This window comes from Zonotrichia albicollis, chromosome 30 (genome assembly GCF_047830755.1).
Source record: "Zonotrichia albicollis isolate bZonAlb1 chromosome 30, bZonAlb1.hap1, whole genome shotgun sequence".
Taxonomy (NCBI): Eukaryota; Metazoa; Chordata; class Aves; order Passeriformes; family Passerellidae; genus Zonotrichia; species Zonotrichia albicollis.
This window is the reverse complement of record NC_133848.1, coordinates 3,087,411-3,110,663: the sequence shown is the minus strand read 5'-3', so window position 1 is coordinate 3,110,663 and position 23,253 is coordinate 3,087,411. Positions and strand designations below refer to the sequence as shown.

General features: G+C 53.2%; 1 protein-coding gene across 14 annotated transcripts in view; it reads right to left on the bottom strand.

The window, feature by feature from the left end:
• MEF2D (myocyte enhancer factor 2D) overlaps positions 1-23,253 on the bottom strand; it is a 98,173-nt gene that overhangs the window by 53,427 nt on the left and 21,493 nt on the right. For 10 of the 14 annotated variants that reach the window (XM_074529471.1, XM_074529483.1, XM_074529477.1 and 7 more), the window contains exon 2: positions 17,925-17,993. The exons of 2 other annotated variants lie outside the window; for them this stretch is intronic. The gene's annotated coding sequence lies outside the window, so the exon portion shown is untranslated. Of the gene's footprint in view, positions 1-14,705; positions 14,856-15,185; positions 15,520-17,924; positions 17,994-23,253 lie in introns of those variants that run through there. 2 more of the 14 variants (XM_074529476.1, XM_074529474.1) reach the window with 2 other exon arrangements.

Genomic DNA, 23,253 nt, shown 5'->3' with positions numbered 1-23,253 from the left:
TTTATTTCATCCACCTGCAGTGTCCTCTTGGTATTTCCCTCACTGTGAGCCCACAGCCCAAAGGCTCAGAACCAAGATGAGGATTTTGCACACACAAAGAAATTTTGGAAGAGGAGGAACTTTTTGTTGGGTTTGCTTTGCTGCTTTTCCCTTCAGAGTCGCCACTTCTCTAAACTGGCTGAAAAATATTCACCTTCAGCATCTTCAAAACCACAAAGTAGCAACAGCTCCACAACCAGACACAGGGCAAGATGCTAATTCTTTCCGTGTGCTGCAGCTCTTGGACAGAGAAATGCTCTGAAAGACAGCAGATTTACTGTCCAAACCAGAGAGGAACTCTCCAGAAGCAACAATAAACACTGCAGAACAACGGGCAGTAAATTTCAACTGAGTGAAAGGAAACATATTTTAACACAATTTCGTTGTGGGACTTGTTCACAGGGTGCTATGGCAGCCAAGAGCTGCACAGTGCTCAAAGGGATGGGATGTTTGTAGGGACGAGGAGAAAACCCCAGGGCTGCTCATCCCTGCCCTCAGCCCCACCCCAGCTGCTGTTCCTTCCATGGGATTCCAACCACACTGCTCTCCCCAGGCCACAAACACACCCCAAGTGTTTCAAACCAAATCCCCTTTTTTCAGCCACCAAACCAGGTTCCTCCTGCTGCTCTGAGCCCTGACTCTGCATCCTCAGCACCTTGGCTGGATGGGAACCATGCTCCCAGCAGCCTCAGGCTTTGCTCAAAGGTGACTTAACAGGTTTTTGCTCATCATCATGGGGAGAAAAGCAACTCTTGACCCCTGTGCCCTGCATGAGAAGGAAAACACCCCATGGGGAGGGCAGCCCTTGGTTGGGGTGAGGAGGAGGATGGAGAAGAGCACAGAATGTTTGCTGCCCTCCAAATGCACCTGACAAAGGGGATTTCAAACCCCTCCCTTTTCTCTTCATGGAATTGGGGTTTTGGGGTGAATTTATTTGTTTTTAGGTTGGGTTTTTTCCCCCACCTTATTTTTAAACCCAGGTATTTTCACGTTTCCTGCCCAGGTGGCTCTTTCAGAAAGTCCAACCAACTGGTTTGAGTTTCTGAACAGCAGCTGGAAGAGCAAGAAACCTGGAGAGCACCCTCATCTCTGCTGGCACTGCTGCTGGGGCTCAGCCCCAAGCCAGCAGGATCCCCTCTGCCCCCGGGGCTCCCTTTCCTTCACCACATTGCTCTGGCTCCCTCATTGCCCAGCCTGAGGCACCAACATCAGCCAGGACCCTGCTCTGTGACCAGGTGGGATTTAAGCACCTGAACCCTGCACAGACAAGCACCCAGAGTGTCGGGGTCTCTGCTGCTCAGAGTGACCCCGAGAAAAGTTCCAAAGTCTCTTTTCCCAGCCTGGTGCTTGAAGAAGCAGTCAGGGCTCTTCATTTCTCGGTCTCAAGGTTGTTTATTTTATCTATAAAAAATTTTCTCCTGCCCTGCTGAGGTCCATCCAGCAGGACAGTTCCAGGCACTCTGCCTGCCCCCAGGGCAGTGTTATGTCTTTATAATAAAAACTTCGTGTACATTATTTACAATAACTTTCCAATACCTATCACCATGTTAGACAGTGAGCTTCTACTCTAAACCAACCCAAAAGTGCCACCATCACAGCAGAAGATGGAGGCCAAGAAGAAGAAGGAGAAAGGCTGGACATGCCCAGATTCCTCCATCTTGCCCCCTGAATCCCCATTCTGAAAACCCCAAAATCTGCTTTTCCACCCCGTGATAACTTCACTAATATTCCACTTAAACTGTTGTGGCTTGCAGATCATCTAAGGTTGGTAATTTGCTCCATGGGTCATAATGAAACCCACAGGGGCATTTTGGGCTCTGTGCCAGGGTCCCTGTGCCCCCTGGCAGGGTCTGGGCTGCTCAGGACAGCCAGAGGGATGCCCTGGCTCCTGACACCACAGCACAGGATTGCTACAAGGAGCTGAGCTCCTAAATAACCTCTCACTTTTGGGGTCTGAAATGATTTTACATACAATAACCCCACTCATTAAATCGTCATCTCCTTCTCTGACAGCAGCTTCTTCCTTTCTCCTGAGCCTCCTTTTCCAAGGAAACCATCCCAGCTCCCACACCCTGCCAAGGAGGGCCCAAGGGCATGGAAAAGGAGCTGCAAACCCGCTGGAAAAAGCCACCCTGACCCTGTTGCAGTGGCAGGAACCTCAGGCAGGCTCAGGGAATTGAGCACGAGGAGCTCTGGGCTGGAGGAGCTCCCCCCTCCCCGCTCTCAGCTCGCACAAGTGTGACTATCACGGCAATTAGCACACATGCCAATTAACTCCGAGCAGGTGCTGGTTAACTCTGTGCTGAGTAATTCATCCCCGGCTCGCAGTAAATTGCTCCAAATTGGAGAGACAGGCGAGAGAGCAGAGTTAGCATTTTGCAAATGGGGGGGAAGAAAGAAAGAAAAAGCGCAGAGGAATCTCAGCTGGGAGATGTTTTTACAAAACAAGGGAGCTGGGGGGCTGAATCCCCAGCTCATGAGCTGAGGACACACAGGAGCTGAGATCTCTTTCAAGTCTTTATTTCTGGATGATTTTTTAAAATCTCCTGTACAAACTTCTGATGTGTTTCACCCACTTCTAAGTGGTTTCACCTTTGCTTTGCACAAGCAGCAGGGGCTCTGCGCTGCTCTGTCACTGTTCCAGCCCCACGTTTCTCTGGGCACAAGCAGGGGACACTGAGAGTCTCACATCCACTTTCTATGGCCATTTGCTATTTTTAATATACTTTTATTGCATCCCTTTTTAGTTGCTCCTTGCTAAAGTTAGCTCCACACACCTCCCCTTCTCCAGAGCCAAAGGAATTCTGCTGCCCTTCCTCAACACCCCCCTTGCAGTGCTGTGTGCTCTCAGCACAATGTCAGCTGAAAGAAACCAAACCTTGGCCATGCAGCTGCAGAGGCAAGATCAAAAAGATTAATCTGAAAGCTTTAGGAAGATAAATAAAGGCAAATAAACGCATCCTTTCCAAAAAAATGTTATTTTCCTTTGGAGCTCTTTGCTTTTTCCCAGCATGTGGCACCGTGCTCCTCGATGCAGGAACACACAGCAGAGCCAGTGCCATGAGGGAGGGCAAAATTGGGATGGGCTGGCACCAGTTCAAGGGATGTTTTCCTGATCTCCATCCCCAAAACAGGTCCAGGGCAACGAGGACATCCCCGGCTGCAAGGAAACTTGCAAAAGGAGCTTCAAAGGACATTTGAAGGTTGGGAAAAGAAGAAAAATGCTGCCCTGTGAACACACAGCTCATCTTATGGAGGCACAGCAAGTCCCAGTTTGGAGGGAGAAATGCAGGTGACAGGCATGGCAGAGCACAGCCCAAGGCAGCAGCTGCTCCCCCAGGCACCCAATGCTCTCACTGAGGGACCAACCCATCTTCTACCCAAGAAAACACAACCCCAAAATGTGTTTTTCCTTAACAGGCCCCATCAATTCAAGGTCTGGTTGAGAGTAAAGAGAGGCTCCTCTCTGCCACAGGAACTGAATTCATGGACCCAAGCCCCAGACACACTTTGGGGGGTGTCAGGTTTATCCACAGACAGAAATGACAGCAATAAAATGTCCCAGTCTTGCAGCTTCTCTGTGGGAAAAAGGTCATGGCAAGGGAGCTCCAGCACACAACCAGGTGGGTACAAGGCGGTACAGAACTGTAGAATGGTCAAATTCTTAAAAGCTCACCTCATCCCATCTCTCTCTCAGGGACACATTTCTTCCCATCCAACCCTGTCCTTGCTCCATCACTCCAGGTCCTTGTCCCAGGTCCCTCTCCAGCTCTCCTGGAGCCCCTTCACACAATGGAAGGAGCCCCAAGGTGTCCCCAGACCCCCCTACAGCCCCAGCTCCCCCAGCCTGGCTCCAGAGCAGAGGGGACCCAGCCCTCAGAGCATCTCCATGCTCTGTTCTGGACTCACTCCAGGACATTTGTGCTCCTCCTCCTGAGCTGGAGGCAGCACTGCAGGGCTGTCTCACCAGAGAGGGGCAGAGGGGCACAGTCCTGGCCCCTCACAAGCTGTGGGATCAGCTGGGCACATCAGTGGCTCTGCCAGCACTGCCAGCTGGGCCATGTCCATCCCCTTGTCCACACCGAGTCATCCTGTCTGTCCACTGAGGCAGGAGAGCCCAGGTGAGGATGCAAACTGAGCTGGCCTGCAGTGGGAGTGAATTCACCACACCGAGCCCCTCACTGTCCCTGTTGGGAGGGGGACAGGGCAGGGGAGGAGGACGAAACAATGTCTGGAGGTGGCAGTGGTGCTTTAGAGGTGGCAGTGATGCTCCTGAGATGGCAGTGATGCCCCTGATGTGGCAGTGGTGCTTTGGAGGTGGCAATGATGCTTTGGAGGTGGCAATGATGCTTTGGAGGTGGCAGTGGTGCTTTGGGGGTGGCAATGATGCTTTGGAGGTGGCAGTGGTGCTCCTGATGTGGCAGTGGTGCTTTGGAGGTGGCAGTGGTGCTGTGGAGGTGGCAGTGGTGCCCCTGAGCTGGCAGTGATGCTTTGGGGGTAGCAGCGGTGCCCCTGAGCTGGCAGTGATGCTTTGGAGGTGGCAGTGATGCTCCTGAGGTGGCAGCAATGCTTTGGAGGTGGCAGTGGTGCTTTGGGGGTGGCAATGATGCTTTCGAGGTGGCAGCAATGCTTTGGGGATGGCAGTGGTGCTCCTGAGGTGGCAGTGGTGCCCCTGAGGTGGCAGTGGTGCTTTGGGGGTGGCAGTGATGCTTTGGGGGTGGCAGTGATGCCCCTGAGGCGGCAGCAGCAGCTGCTGCATCTCTCCTGCCACAGAGCTGCAGTTTTTACCAGAAGCAGCTGCATGGGGAGGTGAGGTGGCCCCAGTGCCCCAGCAGCCCCCAGCCCATCTGAGACCCCTCCACCTGCTGCCAACAGCCCCAAAAGCAGCTGCAAATAAAGAGCAGCTGCTGCTGAGGTCTCTGAGCCTCACCTTGAGGACAGCAAGTCCTGCCAAAGAGCAAAGTCACCTCCCCACCCATGGCCAGGGCTGGATCCCATCCCTTCAGGACATGGATTTAGCTCAAGTCACCTCTTGAACCCGCCTGTTTAACTGCAGTTCTTGCCTTCCTGTTTCCTTTCTTGCTGCCTCTTGTGAGCTAATTGTTGTTTTTTTAACATATCCTCCATGCTGACACCAAGGACTTTTAGTTTCCTTCTGTGTGGTTTGTGGATCAGCAGGACTGACTTCCTTCTCCTTTGCAAAGCCCCTTCCCTAAAACACTCACAGCCAGAGCTCGTGTTAACGCTGCTCTTCCTCCCTGGCAAAGCCCCTGGCACGGTGCTGCTCTGCTGTGCCATGGGGACACTGCTGCCAGGGCAATGTGGCACCCAGGAGGGATGCAGCACCCGGGCAGGGTAGCAGGGGAGGTGCCAGCGAGTCCCCAGCACCCTGAGGGACTCCAACTCAGCCAGCTTTGCATTGTTTAGCACCTCTTTATCTCCAAACCGAGATAAAAACCGCACAAACACGCTCGAGTCTCCTCCAAAGCTTCTATTCTGGTTTCAGGATGATGCTATCTGGGTTCCTGTGTCGAACCTCCAGATGCAGGCAGGGGGAGGGGAGAGGAAGGCGCCCGAAACGCGGCTCCAGAGCAAAGCTCCTGCTCAGAAACTGCAGCTGCCTGACCCTGCCCGGGGCCAAATCCCACTGGGCACGCAGGTGCCAGCCCAGTGCTGAGCTGCCAACCCCGCTGCACCCATGGCAGGGCTCAGATTTCCTGGGATGGGCAGCCAAGGCAGCTGCAGGTAGCTCAGGGGAGCAGCAGCGAGGCTGGATTCAGCCAGGCCCCCAAGGAATTGGGAAGACACACACACATCTATTCCTGACCCAGATTCAGCATTCTCTGAAGAAAAGCAGATGCCAAGCGTGCAACCAGCTCTGCTGAGCTGTAACAAAACCTCACATGGTGCCAAGGCTGGCACAGGCTGAGGCAAAGCACAGCCCTGGCACTGGAGAACTACTGGGGTTTGCTGAGCAAGGGGGGGTTAAAGAGAGGATTTGGGGGAAATTATTAAACTGGGGTTGATCTTCTCTTCCCCCACATTGGGTGTGACAGTGTGGAGTCAGAAAATATCAGCACAAGGTGACAGTCCCAACATCAGCACAGGGTGACAGTGACAACACCAGCACAGGGTGACAATGCCAACACCAGCACAGGGTGACAATGCCAACACCAGCACAGGGTGACAGTCCCAACACCAGCACAGGGTGACAGTGACAACACCGGCACAAGGTGACAGTCCCAACATCAGCACAGGGTGACAGTGACAACATCGGCACAAGGTGACAGGGACAACACCAATACAGGGTGACAGTCCCAACATCATCAGCACAAGGACTGTAAGAATCCCAAAACAACAGCTAAATAAACTATTTAGTGCAATACAACAAAGGGTGACAGTCCCACATCAGCACAGGGATGACAGTCCCATATCAGCACAGGGGTGACAGTCCCACATCACCACAAAGATGACAGTCTAAACACCAGCACAGGGGTGACAGTCCCAGCATCAGCACAGGGTGACAGTCCCACACCAGCACAAGGGTGACAGTCCCAGCATCAGCACAGGGTGACAGTCCCACATCAGCACAAGGGTGACAGTCCCAGCATCAGCACAGGGTGACAGTCCCACATCAGCACAAGGGTGACAGTGCCAACACCAGCACAGGGTGACAGTGCCAGCATCAGCACAGGGTGACAGTCCCACTATCAGCACAGGGTGACAGTGACAACACCAGCACAGGGTGACAGTCCCAACACCAGCACAAAGATGACAGTCCCACATCAGCACAGGGTGACAGTCCCAACACCAGCACAAGAACTGGAGGCAGCCCCCAAAGCAGGAACCCTGGTGCCCCACAGCCCACATCACAGTTTCATCCCACACCACAAGCAGCCAGGGATGCCAGCACATCCACAGCACATCCCAGACTGCTGACATGCTCTGCACTGCCAGCACAGCCAAAGACAGCAGAGGGGACACAGGGGACACAGGGAAAGGAGGATGGGCAGGAGCTGCACTGGCAAAGCCACAGCCCTGCCTGGTGCTGTCCAAAAGCCAACCAGGGAGCCCCCCCCCAAGGTAAGGATCCAGTTTCAGGAGGGAAAAGCCTGTGGGATCAGGACAAGCAGGGACTTGCAGCCCCTCACACCACGTGGCTTCCCAGAGAGGCAGCTGATCCCCTCTCCTGGAGATGCCACAGGGTCACTGCTGCGCTTGGAGTTAAACAGCAGGGCTTGGACAGCCCCCTGCTAAAGGACCTTCAGAGCACCCCGAGAACAGCAACCAAAGGCTGATGCAGCTCCCACATTAAGCCTCATGACCTTGAGCAGTGACCTTGGTGGTGGCATCCTTGCAGCAGAGGTCACCCAGCACCCTGAGCCTGCCTGTGGTGTCCCAGGTGGCTCAGCAGCTTCCTCAGGTGTGCACATCCAGGCTGGGAACCCTGCACGCCCTGGGGGCACCCCAGTATGCACAGAGGGTACCACCTTCCCCAGTGGTACCAACTGGAGGCACAGGGCAGCCCTGCACCATCCCCATCCATCCTCCAGCTCCTTCTATCCTCACTCCCAGCCACCCTCAACCCCATTTACCCTCCATCCCCATTTACCCTCATCCCCATTTACCCTCATCCCCATTTACCCTCATCCCCATTTACCCTCCATCCCCATTTACCCTCCATCCCCATTCACCCTCCATCCCATTTACCCTCCATCCCCATTCACCCTCATCCTCATTTACCCTCATCCCCATTTACCCTCCATCCCCATTTACCCTCCATCCCCATTTACCCTCCATCCCCATTTACCCTCCATCCCCATTCACCCTCATCCCCATTTACCCTCCATCCCCATTTACCCTCCATCCTCATTTACCCTCCATCCCCAACCACTCCTGTTGGGGAAGATGAAACAGGAAAGCCTTATCAATATGATTGCCTGCCAAAAGATTTTCAGAATATAGAAACTATAAGTGAGATTGAAATGAAAGGAAGCTTTGAGATCCCTCAGTTACTGAACAGCTGGAAAACAATGGTGTGGCTGCTGAAGGTGATCCCCTTTTGATGGAACAACACCCTCTGCCTGCAGACAGGCCCAAGGCTCAGAGCAGACCCTACAGCTTGGCAGAAGGGGCCCAAAGAGGAGTTTTTAGGGTTTAAAATGTAACCCAGTGTGGCAATGTAATTATAGGCTGTATGGAAATCCTATAGGATTTGTATATTGTACTAGATTGGTTAGTGAGAATTAGAATATTCAGCACAGAAGAAGATTTATTGTGTTGTAATGGGAACCTCGCTCTCTTACCCTTTTACTCTCTTATCCTTTTTACTCTCTTACCTTTTTTACTCCCTTACTCTCCTGTCCTCTCATCCTCTCTCCCCCTCTCTTCTCTCAGCCTGCTCTGTGCCTGCAGCTCCCAGCAGGGCCTGCACCCAGGCCCTTTGCAATAAACCCCAAATCCCAGCAGGGCCCTGCACCCAGGCCCTTTGCAATGAACCCCAAATTCCACGCCCTGGCTGCAGAGATCTCTCGTATCCATCCATCCCGACCGTCCCACTCCCCATTGCTCCTCCACACTCCCATCCCAATCCACCTTCACATCCAGGGAGCAGCAGCCAGACCCCAAATCTGCTCCCTTCCCCCATATTCTCCATCTCTCACCATCTCCAGAGGCAGAGACTGGGGGGAATTTTTCCCTCTGCACTAAAGTAGGGTTTTCTAAATGATGGCAAGCAAGAGCCCATTATCCAGCTCTTGTTGCCCACCCCCACGGCTCCCTGCAGGGCATGAAATAACCACCTGCCAGCTCCCCAGAGCCCCTGAGCCTGGCAATGAGATCTCAGCTTCCCCTGTCACTATTGTCAGAGCAAAATTTAGATACCTGGTAATGAGGAGGTTTAATATGACAGATGAGAGGTTGACTCATTAAAAAAAAAAAGAGCGAGAAGGAGAGTGAGCTGAATTGGGGGTCGGATGCTGCTCTCAGTAAATCAGGAGCTGAGTTTGGGGGTTGGATGCTGCACTGGGTAAAACAGGAGCTGAATTTGGGGTTGGATATTGGACTGGGTAGATCAGGAGCTGAATTCGGGGTTGGATGCTGCACTGGGAAAATCGGGAGCTGAATTCAGGGTTGGATTCTGCACTGGGAAAATCGGGAGCTGAATTCAGGGTTTATTCTGCACTGGGAAAATCGGGAGCTGAATTCAGGGTTTATTCTGCACTGGGTAAATCAGGAGCTGAATCGGGGGTCAGATGCTGCTCTCAGTAAATCAGGAGCTGAATTTGGAGGTCAGATGCTGCACAGGGTAAATCAGGAGCTGAATTCGGGGTTGGATTCTGCACTCAGTAAATCAGGAGCTGAATTCAGGGTTGGATTCTGCACTGGGTAAATCAGGAGCTGAATTCAGGGTTGGATTCTGCACTGGGTAAATCAGGAGCTGAATTTGGGGTTGGATGCTGCACTCAGTAAATCAGGAGCTGAATTCAGGGTTTATTCTGCACTGGGTAAATCAGGAGCTGAATTCAGGGTTTATTCTGCACTCAGTAAATCAGGAGCTGAATTTGGAGTTGGATGCTGCACTGGGTAAATCAGGAGCTGAATTTGGGGTTGGATTCTGCATTCAGTAAATCAGGAGCTGAATTCAGGATTTATTCTGCTCTGGGTAAATCAGGAGCTGAATTTGGGGGTTGGATGCTGCACTCAGTAAATCAGGAGCTGAATTCGGGGTTGGATTTCACACTGGGTAAATCAGGAGCTGAATTCAGGGTCGGAGGTTGCACTGGGTAAATCAGGAGCTGAATTTGGGGTTTGATTCTGCACTCAGTAAATCAGGAGCTGAATTCGGGGTCGGATTCTGCACTGGGTAAATCAGGAGCTGAATCCAAGGTTGGATACTGGACTGGGTACATCAGGAGCTGAATTCGGGGTCATATGATGCACTCAGTAAATCAGGAGGCTGTCACAGCTCAGCCTGCACTGGTGGGGAGCAGGAGGAGCTCTGCACCCCAAACCAGCTCTGCACCCCAAACCAGCCCCACACTGGGCACTCTCACTGGTGCTGAGGCCACAGGGAGGGAATGGGAGCCATGGAGAGGGTGGACATGGCTGCAGTTTTTGGGGCCATGCAGTTCTGCTCCCCTCCTGCTGTGGGGTGTGGGGAGAGCCCAGGAGAAGCTGGAATGTTTCACTCTGAGGGTTTTCCTCTCTCCATGAACCCCAGCAGCACCCCAACACTGCCTCCACCCTCCTTGGCACCCCCATCCTGAGGGTGCACCCATGCCCAGTGCAGCCTCACCAGGGGTCACATCACCACCGTGGTCACCAAGGACATTGAGGATTTGTCACCCAGAGGGGACAATCACTGCCTCCAGCTCCAGCACAAGGCAGGACCTCAGCACTGGGGCTCCCAGGGGCAGCTCAGCAGCATCAGGGCAAAGCAAATCCCTCCCTGCTGGGAATTTGGGGGCTCTCCATGAAGGGATTTCCTCCAGCAGCACAGGGGACAGACAAACCTCTCTCCTGCTGGTGGGTTTTACCCAGGGGAAATCCCATCAGCCCCAACTGCAGCTCCAGGCCATCCAGACAGCAATGGAAACCCTCAACAGCCCCACAGGGCACAGCTGGGAGTGGAACTGTCCCAGGGGAACTCTGCTCTTCCCTCCTGTGTCACTGGGATGGGGACAGGGAAATGTCCTCAGCACCAGCCTGGCACAACCTCCTGCTCCTTGCCCAAGGGCACCGTGGCACAAATCATGAAATCCTAGAATGGTTTGGGTTGGGAGGAAACTTAAAACTCATCCCAACCTCTACCCCAGGCTGCTCCAAGCCCCATCCAACCTGGCCTTGGACACTTCCAGGGATCCATGGGCAGCCACAGCTTCTCTGGGCACCTGTGCCAGGGTCTCACCACCCTCACAGGGAAGAATTTCCTCTCAGTATCCCATCTATATTTCCATACTGGCACTGGGAAGCCATTCCCCCTTGTCCTGTCATTCCAGGCCCTCATCCCTCCCCATGCAGATCCAAAGCCCCTCTCCAGCTCTCCTGAAGCCCCTTCAGGTGCTTGAAGGGGCTCTAAGGTCTCCCTGGAGCCTTCCAACAGCTCCAGCTCATCTCATCTCATCTCCATCCCCAGCCCAGACACATTTTCAGCCACTCTGTGCCCCATCCCCAGCTCTCCTGAAGCCCCTTCAGGTGCTTGAAGGGGCTCTAAGGTCTCCTTGGACCCTTGTCAACGGCTCCAGCTCTCCCAACTTCATCTTCAGCTCATCTCCATCCCCAGCCCAGACACATTTTCAGCCACTCTGTGCCCCATCCCCACCCAGAGCACCCCAGAGCAGCTCTGCAGACCCCCCAAAGCCCAGGGTGGGCTCAGCCTGGGAGCCAGGGCTGCCCAGGGGCTGGAGGTCCCCAGTGCCACCCCAGAACTCAGCCCTGGAGCACAATCCTCCCTCCCAGAGCACAACTCCCAAAGGCTCAGCCCCTTCCCAAAGGCCACCAAGATCATTCAAAACAACCTCCCACAACCATTTCTTTGTTGGATTTGCACCCCAAGCACGGGTGAGTAGCAGCCATGGTGCCCAAAGGCTGCTGATTTGATTTAATTTGCATAAACTGCTGATTGCATCCATGCCCAAGGCAACCACCACTTGTGTCAGGCCCCAATGCAGAGGCAGATGTTGCTCCTGCATTGTCCCAAATCAGGGTTTGCACATCTGGAGCTCCTGGGAGGAAGCACCAGGTTCCCCAGGGGCTGCAGGGTCCAGAATTCATCTGGGGTGCAGAGGAGCTGGTGAAATCAGGAGCCCTCAATGCTGGGAAGGTGATGGTGGTCACCAGAGGGACAAGAAGCAAAAGATCTTAATTTGTCCCTGATATGGCAATGCTAATTACTGTGAGGGTGATGCCACAGCAGAGCTCACTAGAAGGAGATTTGGATGGAAAAAATCTGGCCAACAGCAAGAGGAGCAGGCAGGAGCAGGCAGGACCATGCTCCTGCCTCCATCCCCGCGCTCACACTGCACCATCACAGCTCCAAGCTGCCCCTGGCACTTCCAGCCTGGAAACAAACCCACAAAAATCATCATCCTGGCCATCTGTCTGTCTCAGAGGTGACATGGCCACCCATCTCTGCACATTCCCCAAAACCCATATTGGTCCATAGCCCCAGACTCTGCTCAGAGCCACACTACACCAGACACTGTGATTCCATTTAATAAATGAAACAAACCTAACATTGGGGCTGTAAAAGCACCAAAAACAGAGATCAAGGCCCTGGGAATGGGAACTTGTCTGAGGAGGAGCCACCAAAGCCCACCAGGAGGCACAGACCATGGTGTGGCTGCCACTGAGCCCCAACCCAACTCACTCTGAGCACACAGGAGGAACTGGGACAAGATGCCACATGGCAAAGACTGGTTTAACTTCCTCTTCTCCTGTGCTGCCTTGAAAACACAGTGTCTGCAACCCAGCCCATAAATAAACCAGCCACCAGCAGCACTCTGCTATCCAGAGCCCAACAGGGCACCACTGGAGCATCCCAGGGTGACACAAACTCCAGGTCCCTCATCCCCCAGGATGTCCCCCGTGCCACAAAGGCTCTGCCATCAGCTGTACCCACTTGCACCCTGAGCCAGAGGGGTGAGAACCCAGCCCCAGCTCATCAGGCAGCTCAAATCCACCAGGACAGCTGGCTCTCAGCTGTTGCTGCTCACTCACAGCGCACACATTCCTGTCCCAGGCACACAAATCCTGTCCTGCCGCTCCCCCAGCACAGCAGTGAGGCCGTGAGCTCTGCTGACCCCACAGCAGCCCCTACAGACCTGGGTGATGGCTCCCACTGAGACAGATTCGTCCAGAGCCCATCCCAGCACACAGGAACAGCATCCTGCCCCAAAAGGAGATTTTTAAGGCCAAATTCTGTGTTTCAGCAAGGGGGATTTAGGTCCTCAAGCAGCTGAGCCCTTCTCTTCAAAAGAGGGATGATGATTGTGGCCAGCCCTGGGGGTGTGGATGTTGCCCACAAGGACATCCCAGCAGAGCACGGAGGTGACACTCAGGAGAGCAATGGGAAATGCCAACATTTGGCACCTTCCACAAGCACCATCACATCCTGGTGTGGCACACTCCAAAATCTGTGCTGGAGAATCACTGGCACACGGCCATGGCTCAGGCCAAGGGCTTGTCATGGTTCCCAGCCAGGTTATCATGGTAGAAAAGTCATTGGGATGCTGCTGAAGCACACAGGAGATGGACAGGGCAGGTATTGTGAGTGCAGGAATGCCATGGAGAAACACCAGCCACAATTCCTCTTGGAAAAGGGAAAATACTGGGAAAGAAAATCAAACACCACAGTTTTTTGTCAAAGGTGGGATGAGAAAAGGTAAGACATGAACTTGTAGAAAGAAATGAAAATATTTCGATCATGATTTTTGCTGAAGGATGGGGATGTAAAAATGTATCAACAGAGTTGCCCAAATGGGTGGTTTGCCCAAAAGAGGAGGAGGAGGAGGAAAGGGCTCTGCAGCTGTTGTTCCCTTGGGACCCTGCAGTGCTTCCCAAACAAAGGAGACCACCCTGTGACACAAGGCAAGCAGAGGGGAGAACCCACCTCACGCAGCCAGCAATGGTAAAGGGCAGGGTTTAACCCAAAGCACAGCCAAAGTTTATCCTCCAGCCCCATCCATGAGCATCAGAGCTAGAGCAGCACATGCCTGGGAAGGGAAACACTTCTCCCTCCTCCCTCCCTCCCTCTTGGGAGGGAAACACTAAAAGCATTTCTGAAAGATCCCCTTCCTACAGGTTCTGCACCTTCATTCTCACAGACATGGATATGAACATTATCAGCATTATTAACAGTTATCCCATAGCAGCAACAGCATAAAAACCCTGAAAAAAGATTTTTCTAGGATGAGCCAAGCTCAGCCCTGGTCCCAACCCCACCACATCCATCCCCACCATATCCAACCCAGCCAGGCTGGGCTCTGGAGCAAAACAAACATTCAGGGAACAGTCAAGGGAGGAGAAGGAGCTGGACAGAGAGCTCCAGTGTGCACCTGGCCTGACACCATGCTGGTACCTGGCTCACCTCCGATGTGCCCGCAGCTCCAGCCCTGGCCGAAAGGACCCAGCAGCAAGCAGGAAGGTGTTAAAGTCCCCAGGACCAACCTCTGAGGAACCACAATAAATAACCTCTGAGTAAACACAGCGGCTGCTCCCCATTCGCCTTCCTGTTTGCTTTCGCAGATCCGGGCTGGGACGTCCACTTCCAGCTGCTGGCCCCGGCCCGTCCCGGCGGAGCTCCCGGCGGAGCCCCGGCACAGACACCGGCACCGAACCGGCCCGGACAGGGGGCACGGCCTTCCCAAAGGGATTCATCCCCCGGGACACGCACTGATCCTGCCTCTGAGCCCGTTCCTGCTGCCTCTTCCTTCCTGGTCTGTGTTTGTTTTGATTCCTCAAAGAGGAAATCCCAGCTCACCCACTCCCCATCAGGGAGCCATGCTCACCTCTGTGCCTCAGTTTCCCCCTCTCTCCCCTCCCTGCTCACCCAGCCCTGGAAAAAACAAAACACAAAAAAAAAGCAACGGGTCCTGATTCCTGCTTTAAGGGCACTTCTGTGCTTTAGCACGAACACAAAAGAGAGGGAAAAAACAACAACTCACAGCGAGAATTTGTGTCAGGAGCAACAAGGGGGTCCGGGGCAAGCCCTCCCCTGGCAGAGCAGCGCCGACCGCGGAGGCTGACAATAGATAAGGGTCTAAATTCGGCGCTGGGCTCCGGCCCCGGGCTCTGTAAGGCGATCGGGGTGGGGGAGTGAGTGCCGAGCTGTTTATTTGGCTCCAAACTCCGCACCGACACTGCAGCGTCACCCGTGTTTAAAATAGGAAGGAACGAAAAGAAGGAGGGGGGAAAAAATAAAAAAAAATAAAGAAAGAAATAAAAAGGGAGAAAAGTGCACGCACGCGTTGAACAATAACAACAAAATAATATAAAAAAAAACCAAGAGAAAAGGAGTCGGGGGAGGAGAGGGGGGTAATAAAAGGAAACCCAGTTGGGCTGGCGAGCTTTAAAGCGACGCCTGCCTTATAAAAAAAGAAGTTGCTAATTTTAACTCTCCAGTGGAAAGAGTGAGAGGTACTTACAGGAGACAGGGTGGCTGCGTCCTTCTCCGCGGCCGCTGCGCGCTGAGGGCCGGCAGGAAGCGCCGGCCGGAGCCGCCATCCCCGAGCGCTGCCCCGGCCCCGAGCCCCGGCACCCCCAGGCAGCGCGGTGCTCTGAAGGGCACAGGCAGATGCGGAGGCAGCAGGAGGGGCTGCTGGAGCCCGCAGGGGGGAAGGGAGCGGCCGGAGCTTGCCAAAAAGCAGCGGCCGGGCTCGTTTCCTCCGGCAGCCCAAAGCCGGGCCCGGCCCGTGGCGAGCGGGCGCCGCAGGACCCCCGGGAGGCGTGAGGCAGCTGCTGGGTCAGATGACATTTCTGCGCCGACGTTTCTGACCAAGCTGGCTTTTCCCCAAGGGAAAAGGGCTTTGAAGACACGGTTTTATTCTCACCCCCCCTCCTCCCGCCAGTGGTAAAATAGCGGATGAGCTCAGAACCCAAAGCGCAGGGCAGTGCCGTGACCAGAGAAGGCCACCCGGCTCCACGGGGACTGCAAAGGTGACCTCCAACAGCTCAGCCACATTTCAGCTGCGGCAAACACAGCAGGCACCCACTGCCTCGCCAAATTCAGTATTTCATATCCAAAAGGGTCAAGAGTGGGGATTTGGTTTCGTTGTGCCCGCTGGCTGGATTTTACAAGCTCTCCCTGGAGATGGGGATCTTGCAAAGGGATCCCACCAGGTGAGGTGGCACACTTACACCTCCAGGACAGTGGCAGCCTGAAAGTTGTGAACTCCAGTTGCCAATAAACCTCCAAGAGAACACAGGAAGGCCTCAGGCAGCAGAGGAACAGACCTGGTGACCCAAGGGCTCTTCCCAAGCAGCTGGAAATCGGCCTCAGGATGCAAAATCTCACTAGGAGACATCCCTGCATGCAGGGCTGGACACTTCATTTACTGAGCGTGGCTGCAGCAAGACCAAGCCACCATCTTCAGGACACAAAAGAGTGGACTCAATTAAGGTCACAGGCCCTAGCAGATGATGGTTTGCCTGGCTGGCCTCAGACGGGGCTGGCCTCAGACAAATGCCTATTGATGGCAGGCAGCAATGCTGCACGTCCAGGACGTGGCTTCACCGGGATTGAATCGCCCGGTGCCGCCGTCACAGCTCCCGAGGCTGGATCAATACTGCTCCTCTAATTGCTCAGCTCCTGTCACTTGCACAGCCAAGGGGACAAGTCCTAAAGCAGTCCCCAGAGATGCTGTTCCAAATCCTCCTCCCCGAGCTGCTGCTTGGAGCGAGCGGTTCTGCAGTTGCAGCCATCACTGAACTGCTCCTCCTCGCTCAAAACTGTGTGCTGGCAGAACGAGGGCTCTGAGGGAGGACACTGCCAACCCAAACCCCAAGAATTTGTGTGAAACTAGAGAACAAGGAGCTGTTGTCACTGGTCAGAGCTGGGCAGTGATGAGGGGGAGAAGGCAGTGACAGACATCCTGCCACCGCCCACCTGCATCCGGGCTGGGGCACGGAATGTGCCCTGGCCTTGGGGTGTTTGGGAGCCAGGGAGGGTGCTGCCCTCCATGCACACCCCACAGCAGACAGACCCACTGCCCAACACTCCAGTAATCACTCACCACACCAAAACATGCTCCTCTTAGGTACTACTAATACTCATTTGGGCCCAGAGTGGATCAGAGCTGGTCCCACACCAGCCCCCAGAACGCTCCCAGAGCACTCAGACAGACCCAGCCAAGCCCTCAAACCTTCCTATGCCCTGGCACACACCAAGCACCACTGAGCCACAGCAGGGCCCTGCTGCTGCACTCCCCTGGCCCAGCCTGGGCAGCTGCTCTTGGTTCCTATCAGCAGATGAAGCCCTTGGTGCTGACCTTGCAGAGGACACAGTGATGCTGCCCCCATCTCCCATCACCAGGCCTCCAAATAAATTACCTGCCCCCTTCTCCAGCACTAAAAGTCATCACAACCCCACAAAAGTGCTCGCTAAGCAGTCGTGACAGAGCCCCCTCCGCTCAGGAGCTAGGGGTGTATTATTTTTAAAAATCTTTCCTTTTATTGATTTCACTCTCAGGTACAGAAGATGCATTTCATGAAACCATCAAGCCCTCATAAAGCAGCCCGCAGTGGTGTCTGTACCACAACCTCACTGCAGACACAGGAGACACAAACATTTACTGTAAGAGCAATAAACAGGCCAAGAAGGTTGAAAAGGAAGAAACCCTGGACATGAGGCCCTCTCCCAGCAGCACCTTATTTTAGAGGAATGCAAGGGACAAAATAACAGCAGGCTTGGCCACAAGTCTTGTCCACACTGGGAGAAAACAGGGCAGAAAAAACCCTCCTTTGCACTGATACACAGGGCTGCATTGCAAAACACCCAGAGAACCCCAAATCAGTGCTGTGGCTACAGAGCTGTGCCAGCTGGGGAAGTGAAGGGGAAGATGGGCACTGGGGTACAGCAGTGTCACCCAGTGCTGGGCACCACCTCCCTGCCCTGCTCTGGGGGCTCTGCTGCCCATCCCACACATCAGGATCCCCGTGTGCAGAGCAGGTGAGGGGTGCACAGTGCAGCATCTGTGCCCTTCCTGCGCCAGCCCTCCCTGGAGCAGGGCTGCAGGGTCTGCTTGGCACCACTATGGTGCCAAGACCCTCGAGCTGCATCCTCTGTGGGACCCTGTGCAGCTCCCAGCCTGCAGCAGGGGACACACACAGGGCCAAGCAAACCCAAAGGGAAGGCAGGAACTCAGAGTTTGGGATTTCCCCCATACCTGCTATGCAGCCTCCTGCATCTTCTGCTCCTGGCAGGGATGAGCTGCAGCCACCGCTCCTCAATCCAACTGCAAAGACAAAGCAAGGAGCTGTCAGTGTGAGGGGACAGAGGTGGGGACAGAGGCAAGGACAGGACTCCCCACGTGTCCCATCCAAGCACAGATGGAGGGAACAGTGAGGGGAGCCCAGTATCCCCTGCAGACCGGGCTGCAGGGTGCCCTCCTGCACTGCCCTGATCCTCAGCATTGCTGCAAGGGCCATGCAGGCTGGGTGGGACCTGCAGGGATCCAGAGAGCCCTGGGGCTGTGCAATGTGGAAAGCATCTCAGTGAGACCAGAGGGATAGAAATTAAAAGGAGTTCAGGAATGAAACAAATCATAACCCAAGAATTAACATTAACGAGGGATGTGGCCCAGGCAGACAGCGTGGCCAGCAGGGAATTGCTCAAAGCTGAGGTGAACTTTGTGTTTTCTGGGAAGATTCTCATGCACATCCCACAAGAGAAAGCAGTGACCAGCTTACTCAGACACTGTCCCAGGGAATGCATGCAGCACATGTGGAGAATCTGCCGTGGCCCAGAAGGAAACTCAGCTCCTAAACTCATCCCACTCACACTGGGAGATGGGAGGAGACCCATGGGGCAAAGCCCAGAGGCTTCAGCTGGCCTCGTGCTGGTCACCTACTGGTGATCACAACCATCTGAGACTTGTGCAGAGCCCATCACCAGCACAGCACACTCCCATGAAGGGAACGGGGTCGCAGACATCTTTTATGAAAAATCCTTTCCTTAGGATTTTTCCTCCTGAGAAGCTGAGAGGCCTCAGGAGCAAAATGTAAACAATGGTTATCTGCCGCTGTGGAATGCAACAGGTGGGTCTGTGATTGGTCTCATGTCGATGTTTCTAATTAATGGCCAATCACAGCCAGCTGGCTCAGACAGAGAGCCTGAGACAGAGCCTTTGTTATCATTCTTTGCTATTCTATTCTTAGCTAGCCTTCTGAGGAAATCCTTTCTTCTATTCTTTTAGTATAGTTTTAATATAATATATATCATAAAATAATAAATCAGCCTTCTGAAACATGGAGTCAGACCCTCGTTTCTTCCCTCATCCTCAGACCCCTGTGAACACGGTCACAGAACGGTGCTAAACAAAAGGGAAACTGAGGCACAGAGCTCCCGAGCTGCAGCCTCACCCCAGCACCTGCACCAGAGCGAGGAATTACGCTCAGCTTTCCGGCGTCCTCATCCTCCGCTCCAACCACAAACCAGCCTTCCTCCCCCGGCCTCCTCCCCTCCCACAGCCAGCTCATTTCCTGCCATTACAAAATTCCCCCTGAACAAAGCTGGAGCCAGGAGCGGGGCTGCCCCTTCCTCCCGCCGCAGGAGCCAAGCGCAGGGGGCACCCCCGAGGTGCGAGCGGCTCTCCAGCCCCAAACCTCCCAGAACTCGGGCTGGAGTCCTGCAAATGTCCAGGCACAGGGATCCCCTCATCAGGACAGGCAGACGAGTCTGTCCTCCACATCGGGGAGCAGCAGGGACAAGGATGGGGGGCTCTTTGTCCCATTAAGCCCAGACCAAGCTGTCAGCCCCTCACGACCATTCCTTCATTCCCCTGAATAAAACAGTGTCCTACAGAATGACTGACCACTTGGGGACAAGGACAGCCACAGAACAAGGGCCACTGTGCCATGCTGCCAGCCAGGATGAGGGAAGTGCTGTTTAAGGCAAAGGGTCTCTCAGAGGGTTCCTAAACCTCCTCTCAGTGTCTGACCAGCTCCCACTGGTCTCAGCATGCAGAGCCATGCAGGCTGGTGGCAGAGCCATGTGGGGATTGGGGACCACAAGTTCCCAAACCTCCTCTCAGTGTCCCAGCAGTTCTCTTGGCTCTCAGCATGCAGAGCCTTGCAGGGGTGGTGGCAGAGCCACGTGGGGACTGGGGACCACAGGCTCCTGAACCTCTACTTGGTGTCTGACCAGCTCCCACTGGTCTCAGCACTGCAGAGCCACGAGGGGACCAGGGACCACAGGTTCCCAAACCACCTCTCAGTGTCTGACCAGCTCTCTTTGGTCTCAGCATGCAGAGCCATGTCAGGATCAGGGACCACAGGCTCCTGAACCTCCTCTCAGTGTCTGACCAGCTCTCTTTGGTCTCAGCATGCAGAGCCCTCCAGGGCTGGTGGCAGAGCCACGTGGGGACCGGGGACCACAGGCCAGGCTGAGAGGAGGATGTGGCCAAGGCTGGCTCTGCTTTGGGAGCACTGGGGTGAGCTCCACAGCCCACCAGGATGCAGTGGGGGACGTGTGGCCAGGCCAGACCTCAGATGTCTGCACAGAGCTGTTTTCTCTCAGTGGGAGATGCTGCTGGACACACCAGGAATGTCCAGGATGCCCGTGGTGCCATGGGACAGCCAGCACAGCCACACTGTCACCACTCACAGACTCTGGCACTGACAGAGCTGCCCACAGCTGGTGGTGGGCAGCAGCCACATCTGGCTCCCAGAGCCCACCAGGCCATCAGGACAATGACTTTGGACAACAGCTGACCCCACCCAGCCCTTGGCCGTGCCACAGTGCCCAGACGGTGACAAACAACAGCAGTGCCTTTGCTGACCTAATCTGAGCTGCCCTTGTAGGGCCAAGGTGGGGAACTCCAGGGGGAGCAGGACTGGGTTTGGGGTGTTCAGCCTGCAGATAATCCTGACATTGCAGGGTTGAACAAACAGGGATGAACAGCACACGTGGGGTGACAGTCCTGAGACCTGACCCTCTTCAGCCCAGCAGCTTTAGAGCAGCTTCACACCCTGCCCAAGCTGCAGAATCCATTGCCCTTTGGACCTCTGGTGGGACTTCCAGCACCAGCAAACCCCAGTGGAGCCCCAAGTCCCTCTGACTTTGCAGGGTTGCAGCCCAGTGTCACCCAAGACAGGGATGAACAGCACACATGGGGTGACAGTCCTGAGACCTGACCCCCTCCAGCCTCACAGCTTTAGAGCTGCTTCACCCCCTGCCCAAGCTGCAGGATCTGCTGCTCTCTGGACCTGGTGGGACTTCCAGCACCAGCAAACCCCAGTGAACCCCCAAGCCCCCATTTTGCAACGTTCTGAGCTGGCACAAAGGAGCAAAGCCCCCACTCAGTGGCACTGCCAGCTGCCTTGTCTGCCCATGCTCGTCCTTTGCCCCTCCAAGAGAGGATCCTGGCACTGCTCCCAGAACCTCTGGAGCATTTCAAAAGTGACCATTCGACCTGCACAGGCCCTGCTGAGGGGCTGGGGCTGGGTCAGGCCACTGGCCAGGGCTCGCCCCACCACACACGTGCTTTCCAAACCTTCTCTTTACAAACAGAAAAATGCTGTCCAGGGAAGGGGGAAAGTACTGTGTTTTCAAAATGCTGTTATTTTATAAGCTGAGGGGAAAAAACCACATAGGGGGGGATGGAGGTGGCAAAGGCAAGAGAATTCCTGTTCCTGAGTGAAAAAAGAAGAGGAGAGAAAGGGTAAAGACAAGACAATCTTTATGCCCAGCTTTGGGGCAGAAACGCTGAGGTGCTAACACTGTTCCTATTTGAAAACCAAAGCTTTGGTTTCACCAAGTAACAAACCAAAATTCCTGAGGGCAGGAGAACCAGGGGAACCTCCTGGGATCCCCATTTGTAACTGATGCAGTCAGGCTGGCACAGCCTGCCATCGAAGGCAGCAGGGAGCTGCTCCAACCTGCCCACAAAGATCCTGGAGGATTCCCATATACACAGCCCTCTCAAAATACACATATTCCTATATATGTAACCCAGCAAATATATATATAAATTTGTATTATTTCTATATTTGTGTATATGTATATTTGTATATTATTTGTATTATTTGTATATATTTGTATATTTTGTATTATTTGTACATATATACATTTGTATTTGGGGGTTTATCTATACATGTGGGAATATACATATATATATATATATATATATATATACACACACACACATATATATATATTCCCACATGTACAGATAAACCCCCAAATACAAATTTATTTCCATGTATATAAACCCCAAATACATACAAACTCTGCCTACATCACACATACATATAATAACATAAAATACCCCCAAATAAATAACCATGGCCACTGCCATGGGGAGCTCCAAGCACACATCTGGAAAGCCCAGGGGAAATGGATGGCTGACCCCACCCAAACACACATATATTCCCACATATATAACTCCAAAAAAGATCTATATTCCCATATACATAGCCCTCTCAAAATACACATATTCCTATATATGTAACCCACCAAATATATATATATATATATATATATATATATATATTTATTTATTTATTTATTTATTTATTTGTATATTATTTGTATTTTTTGTATTTTTTGTATATTTTGTATTATTTGTATATATATAAATTTGTATTTGGGGATTTATCTATACATGTGGGAATATACATATATACATATATACATATACATATACATATATATACATATATATATATATATAATTTATATATATTCCCACATATATAACTCAAAAAAAATCTATATTCCCATACCGATAGCCCTCTCAAAATACACATATTCCCATATATGTAACCCACCAAATACATATATATATATTCTCACATGTATAGATAAACCCCCCAAATACAAATTTATTCCCACGTATATAAACCTCAAATACAAACAACCCCTGCCTACATCACACATACACAAAATACCCCCAAAGAAATAACCATGGGGACTCCAAGCACACATCTGGAAAGCCCAGGGGGGATGGATGGGCAGGAGAAGCAGCTCTGGGGCTGGAGGGGCCAAGAGGGAGGCGCAGATTTGGAGGGGAAGAGCCCTGACCGCAATCTCTCCTTCCCCTTTTTTCACGTTTCCTCTAGCAACGGGCTCGGGGCTGCAAACATTTGGATGCCAAACCCGAACTTCCCCACCTCGGGCTGCCAACCCAGCCCTCTGCTCCTCTGCCAGGTGCTCATGGACTCCCACCTCAAACTAGGGAGACCCCAGACCCCATTTCCCAGCGCTGGGCCATGTCGGTCTCAGGGAGTCCCAACAACAGCAAGGAGCAGACAAAATGAAGAAAAAAAAAAAAGAAAGAAAAAGAAATAAGAAAGAAAAAGAAAAAAGAAGAAAAAGGACTTTCTCCATTTTTCTCCATTTCCCCAGTTCATGAAACTAAAGCATCTCAGCCCCTCAGCCTTCAGTTTGCACCAGCCAATATCTCCAAGGTTTAATCAGACCCGTTGAGCATTTCCCAGTTGGGTTTCCTCTGGCTTGACACCAAGAGGTGCGAAGGAACAAACTGGGAGAGATGT